This window comes from Brassica rapa, unplaced genomic scaffold (assembly GCF_000309985.2).
Source record: "Brassica rapa cultivar Chiifu-401-42 unplaced genomic scaffold, CAAS_Brap_v3.01 Scaffold0608, whole genome shotgun sequence".
NCBI lineage: Eukaryota > Viridiplantae > Streptophyta > Magnoliopsida > Brassicales > Brassicaceae > Brassica > Brassica rapa.
The window spans coordinates 1-7254 of record NW_022610548.1 but is presented as its reverse complement, the minus strand read 5'-3'; the positions used below and the strand labels follow the sequence as shown (position 1 = coordinate 7254).

The 7254-nt window shown below is 45.5% G+C and overlaps 1 pseudogene; it reads right to left on the bottom strand.

Annotated features, from left to right (window-relative positions):
* Positions 1 to 740: 740 nt before the first annotated feature.
* LOC117130630 lies at positions 741 to 4330 on the bottom strand (annotated as a pseudogene).
* Between the last annotated feature and the right edge of the window lie 2924 nt (positions 4331 to 7254).

Genomic DNA, 7254 nt, shown 5'->3' with positions numbered 1-7254 from the left:
CATTTCTCTTTCTCACAAAGACCCATTTGTATCCCACTGGTTTGGTGTCCCATTTGTACCTCATCACTTGTATCCCACTGGTTTTGTGGCCCATTTCTCACAAAGACCCATTTGTATCTCATCACTTGGTGTTCGGATTATAGGGCCAAAAACGCCTCTCTTTCTCAATGATTCTAACTCCACGTTTATAGCTTCTTTCCATTTGATCCAATCTGATCTCTACATGCATTCTTGTATGGACATGGGTTCTAGATCCTCATCTATATCCATGATCTCAAATGCTACCTTGTATTCAAATATATCATCGACGTCCTTTTCTGTTCCATTGTGTTCCAGACATCATATAGTTTATAGAGATCTCTTGATTGTCCGGCCCTGGCGTCCCATGAAGTCCAGCATCCCGAACCTCACTATGCGGAACGGCCGGATCATTTGGTGTGGCCGGCCCACTCGGCTCGACCGTTCTGGTCGGCTCGGCCGGTCCATCAATGTCCTGGACGGTTTCCTTGATCCTCTCGGATCCAGCACCTCTCTTGGATTTCCAAGGCTGTTTGTCTTTAGAACCAATTGGTCTACCATGTTTCAAACGTTGTTTAGACTTTGTAGCCACTTGACATTGTCCCTTCTGGACATCTATTCTTATGGGTGCATAACAAGCCGGGATATATGACTTTGTCACTCTATTTGGGTCAGCAAATGTATCTGGCAGTTGATTAGCTAGCTTTTAAAGATATATAATCTTTTGGACTTCCATATCACACTCTTTAGTCCGAGTTCTTGCCAAGATATTGATGGTCGAGACCATTCTATTTCTTTAATCAACCGGCTATTATCTCCCACTAAGGTCGGATATGTGGACTCAACAAATCGTGAGTCTGCGTATTTGGCCTTAAAAAAATCACCGGTTGTTGGCTCAAGATACTTTATAATAGTTGGGGAGTCATATCAAACATATATTCCCATCCTCCTCTGTGGTCCCATCTTAGTTCTCTGTGGTGGAGCAATTGGAACGGCACTTCCAAAAGTTTTGATGTGGGACCGTCTGGCTCATGACCCGTAAGTAACTGGGATGGTGAATATCTATGCTCACTAGATGACCTGATGCGAATCAGTTCTGCTGCATGTAAAACCGCATGTCCCCACGCTGATACCGGGAGTCTAGACTTCATTAGTAATGGTCTGGCTATCAGCTGGATACGTTTAATGAAAGATTTGGCCAAGCCGTTCTGTGTATGTACATGTGCCACGGAGTGTTCTACACTTACCCCCATGGACATACAGTACTCATTAAACGCCTGGGACGTGAACTCACCAGCATTGTCTAGACGTATAGTCTTTAGAGGGAAATCTGGAAAGTGTGCTCTCAGTCTTATTATCTGAGCAAGCAGGCGTGCAAAAGCCAAGTTTCGTGTGGATAGTAGACAAACATGCGACCATCTGGTCGATGCATCAATCAGGACCATGAAATATCTAAACGTCCCACTAGGTGGGTGTATTGGTCCACATATGTCTCCCTGAATCCTTTCCAGAAAGTTTATAATCTCTTTATTAACTTTGGCTGGTGATGGCCTTGTTATGAGTTTCCCTTGTGCACATGCTGCACATGTGAGATTGTATGGGACAACTCCTTTGAATGTGTGCCCTTGTGAATTCATCATCAACTTTCGCATCATATTAGTACCGGGCTGGCCAAGCCGGTTATGCCATAGAGTGAAAATTTCTCAGGCATTAGCCTCGATCATACTGATCTCTGCGTAGTATAGACCAGTAGACATTGCAGGTATGGTCTCTAGGATCTTCTTATTGCCTTTGGTGATCGAAATTATGTTAAGGAATTCTTTATTTTCTTCTTCCCATGTTTCAAGATGGAAACCATTCAACCTTATGTCTTTGAAACCCAATAAGCTTCTTCTAGAGCTTGGGAAATACAAGGCGGTTTTGATCTCTAGATGAGTGCCCTTAGGCATCAATACATAAGCCTGGCCGTGACCTTCAATCAAGCTGGCTACACCCGTAATGGTGTGTACATTTGCACTTTGTATTTTGAGATTCAGGAAGTATCTTTTGTCTCTAAGTATTGTGTGATTTGTGCCACTATCCACCACGAGTATACTTATTTCATCTTTCATTCTATAAGTAATAAGATTTCTAATCTCAGAGACTTTATAAAACTTTAAAACTTTCTTATTATAAAATTTTAGAACACCAAACAACAATAAAAATAAAAACACCAAAGCAATCATAAAGCAATAAGACAAGTGATTCGAAATTTATCCTTTGAGACAATCAGAAGTCTCAAAATCCATTAGGTCATCATTAGCAAAGTCGGAATCATCATCAGCATCATGTCCGGAATCATGAACCATGTGAGCCTCCAGGTTCTTGTTCTCGAGACTCTCTTGATAGAGTTCACATAAGTGCTTAGGGGTTCTACAATTCTTGGCCAATGGTTGTCCATCCCACATCTGTGACAAACGGATTTGGTCGAGTAAGACGGTTTGGATATGCCGCCTCGACCTCGGCCATAACTGCCTCGGCCACGGCCATAGTTGGAACCACGACCACAGTTATTGTGGTTTCCTTTCCGGTCGGTTGAGTAGTTTTCTCGGCCGTTCGAGTAGTTATCATGGCCACACCTCTTGTATCCACCTCGGCCTTTTGCCGTGTGATCTCTTATTATCTTGGGCGTACACTCGTTGGGATCTTTCTTTTCAACCTCATGGGCTTCTAGCAATGCTGCTGTTCCAACAGGTATAGCTTCACTGTTCTTGATCAGTAGCTCATTGTTTACCTCGGCCAGTAGTAGGCACGAGATCAGATCAGTGTATGTGGCGAAGCCTTTCACTCTGTACTGCTGTTGCAGTATGACGTTCGATGTATGGAACGTAGTGTAGGTCTTCTCAAGTAACTCTTCCTCGGTTACTTCTTCACCACAAAGCCTTAGCATCGAGACTGTCTTAAACAAGGCTGAATTGTACTCATCCACTGACTTAAAATCTAAGAATCTGAGATTCTTCCAGTCATCTCTAGCCTTTGGGAGTAACACCGTTTTCTGGTGATCATATCTATGCTGTAAAGCATTCCAAAGTTCTAGTGGATTTTCTATTGTCATGTACTGATCTCTTAGACCTTCAATGAGATGATGGCGTATAAAACTTATAGCCCTGTATCTATTCTTATCATTCTCATTGTTGTCCTTGGTGATAGTATCACCAAGTCCCTTTGACCTTAAGCTGATCTTTGTATCTAGCGCCCGCTGCAAGTAGTTATCTCCAGAGAGATTAAGGGCTGCATAGTCTCTGTTTGCTATTTTCGACATCTGAATCACATTATCATTCGAAATTTTAGGTTTACAATGTGATCATGTGGCCGCAAGATAATCAACAAGATCGGCCACAACAAGTCTTATGCATTCATGAAAATCAATCAATTCTAATCGACCACGGTGCTATCAAACATAAGGCCACCCGGCCATGTAGGTCTACTAATGCAAACAATCTTAAGTTTGTGTGATCTACATGCTGGTCGATATCTTAAAACAATACGAATGCAATTTCATATTCAGATTCATGTAAATAACCTTAATCAATTCGTCTATACTTTTATAAAACTAGGGTTTTGATTTAAACTCTAGCAATCTTAGATTAAGGTTTCAAGGCCTTTAGGATTTAAATTCTAGATCAGATTATTTCAATCAATCTAACAATCCTAAACTTCAGATTTATCAAATCAATCAATCAAGCAAGAACAAAATTAAAATCGGATTTATGCTTTAGGTTTAGGGTTTTCGATTCCAATATTAGGGTTCCTCAAATTCAGATCAGAAACAATTTAAACAATCAAACATGTTTTTAATGGAATCAATTCTTGTTACTAGTTATGAGATTTGTAGATTTTAATTATGTAGTTTCTAGGGTTTCATCAAGAACAAAGTTTCCATAATAATGGATTAGGTTTTTTTCTATCTAGGTTCTCAGATCACGGTATACCTTTGTTTGTAGGGGTTTAGAACCGGACCACCAAAGAATGGATGAAACTTCGAGCTGAGACGGACGGACGCTTGCTGTCTCCTATCGGGTCGCGAATGGGGTCGGATGCGAGCTGAGGACGGACGCGAGCTTGCCTCGGGTGCGAGGTGTCTCGGACGGGAGCTGAGGACGGACGCATGTTTTCTCGGATGCGAGCTGAGGACGCGTACTCAGCTGAGGACGTTCGAGAGTTGAGGACGTCTAGTTTTTAGAACGGACGAAGAACGTGTCTAGGGTTTAAGAGGAGTCACCGGTTTTAGGCTTTTAGGTTTCTATTTTGTCTCAGGGTTTTAGAGGCTATCGTGCTGATAACGTATTGTAAAAGAATAGGGAAATAGTGTCTCTTATTTCTGAATAATATGTTCCCTTTATATAGGGGTTTTATGGAAGAGATAAATGGAAAAAGTACAAAACCTAATCCAAGAGAAATAGGAAAACTACTAAAGATAAAGATGAAGATAAAAGGAAAACATCATAATCCTATAGTCGGCCAAAGAGTGGCCGACTCTCTCTCCTCCGGACGCGGCCACAGTTGGGCCTGGTCGTGGCCTGATGGGCCTTCTCTTCTTGTCTTGGTTAATAGCAATCCACTCATGATTTATAACAAACACTTGGTGGGATTATGAAAAGTCGAGCCAGCATAAGTACACTTGGACCATCAGTTCATTAGAACTCGGGCTAGCATCAATCAGACTGACTTGGACAGTCCAGTCCATCAAAACTCGAGCTCATGTCCAGATCAGTACACGAACAGTTCACAGAAAGGGCCAGCGTGCTGATATGTGTACTGAGAAGGTGCATCAGTTGTCCAAAATCAGTACACGAACAGTCCATGGGAAGGACGAGCATGCTGATATGTGTGGTCAGCTTGCTGATATATGTACTGATCGGCAGTCCACGGACAGTCTATGGTTGTCCAAAATCAGCCAAGGGAAGGACCAGCGTGCTGATATGTGTACTGATGGACAGCCACGGACGTTCTGTGTGTGCTGACGGACAGCCACGGACGTCCTCTGTGTGCCGACGGACACACACGGACGTCCTGTGTGTGCTGACAGACACACACGGACGTCCTGTGTGTACTGAACAGACAGGCCACGTGGGCCAAAATCACCCGAACAGTCCACGGGAAGGGCCAGAGTGCTGAGTCCAAGGACCAGCGTGCTGATACGTGTACTGATGGACAGCAACGTACGTCCTGTGTGTGCTGACGGACACACACGGACGTACTGTCTGTGCTGGTGGACACCCACGGACATCCTGTGTGTACTGAACAGACAGCTCACGTGGGTCAAAATCACCCGAACAGTCCACGGGAAGGGCCAGCGTGATGAGTCCAAGGACCAATGTGCTGATATGTGTACTGATAGACAGCCACGGACGTCCTGTTTTGCTGACGGACACAGACGGACACACACAGACACACACAGAGAGCCACAGACGCCCTGTGTGTGCTGGCGGACAACCACGGACTTCCTGTGTGTACTGAACAGACAGCCCACGTAGGCCAAAATCACCCGAACAGTCCACGGGAAGGGTCAGCGTGCTGAGTCCAAGGACCAATGTGCTGATATGTGTACTGATGGACAGCCAAGGACGTCCGGTGTGTGCTGACGGACACACACGGACACACACAGACAGCCACGGACGTCATGTGTGTGCTGACGGACACACACGGACGTCCTGTGTGTGCTGACAGACACCCACGGATGTCTAGTTTTTTAGAACGGATGAAGAACGTGTCTAGGGTTTAAGAAGTCGCCCGGTTTTAAGCTTTTAGGTTTCTATTTTGTCTCAGGGTTTTAGAGGCTATCGTGCTGATAACGTGTTGTAAAAGAATAGGGAATCGTGTCTCTTATTTCTGAATAATATGTTCCCTTTATATAGGGGTTTTATGGAAGAGATAAATGGAAAAAGTACAAAACCTAATCCAAGAAGAAATAGGAAAACTACTAAAGATAAAGATGAAGATAAAAGGAAAACATCATAATCCTATAGTCGGACAAAGAGTCGCCGACTCTCTCTCCTCCGGACGCGGCCACGGCTGGGCCTGGTCGTGGCCTGATGGGCCTTCTCTTCTTGTCTTGGTTAATAGCAATCCACTCATGATTTATAACAACACTAGGTGGGATTATGAAAAGTCGAGCCAGCATAAGTACACTTGGACTATCAGTTCATAGAACTCGGGCTAGCATCAATCAGACTGACTTGGACAGTCCAGTCCATCAAAACTCGAGCTCATGCCCAGATCAGTACACGAACAGTTCACGGAAAGGGCCAGCGTGCTGATATGTGTACTGAGAAGGTGCATCAGTTGTCCAAAATCAGTACACGAACAGTCCATGGGAAGGACGAGCATGCTGATATGTGTGGTCAGCGTGCTGATATATGTACTGATCGGCAGTCCACGGACAGTCTATGGTTGTCCAAAATCAGCCAAGGGAAGGACCAGCGTGCTGATATGTGTACTGATGGACAGCCACGGACGTTCTGTGTGTGCTGACGGACAGCCACGGACGTCGTCTGTGTGCCGACGGACACACACGGACGTCCTGTGTGTGCTGACAGACACACACGGACGTCCTGTGTGTACTGAACAGACAGGCCACATGGGCCAAAATCACCCGAACAGTCCACGGGAAGGGCCAGCGTGCTGAGTCCAAGGACCAGCGTGCTGATACGTGTACTGATGGACAGCAACGGACGTCCTGTGTGTGCTGACGGACACACACGGACGTACTGTGTGTGCTGGTGGACACCCACGGACATCCTGTGTGTACTGAACAGACAGCCCATGTGGGTCAAAATCACCCGAACAGTCCACGGGAAGGGCCAGCGTGATGAGTCCAAGGACCAATGTGCTGATATGTGTACTGATAGACAGCCACGGACGTCCTGTTTTGCTGACGGACACAGACGGACACACACAGACACACACAGAGAGCCACAGACGTCCAGTGTGTGCTGGCGGACACCCATGGACTTCCTGTGTGTACTGAACAGACAGCCCACGTGGGCAAAAATCACCCGAACAGTCCACGAGAAGGGTCAGCGTGCTGAGTCCAAGGACCAATGTGCTGATATGTGTACTGATGGACAACCACAGGACGTCCGGTGTGTGCTGACGGACACGCACGGACACACACAGACAGCCACGGACGTCATGTGTGTGCTGACGGACACACATGGACGTCCTGTGTGTTCTGATGGACACCCACAGACGTCT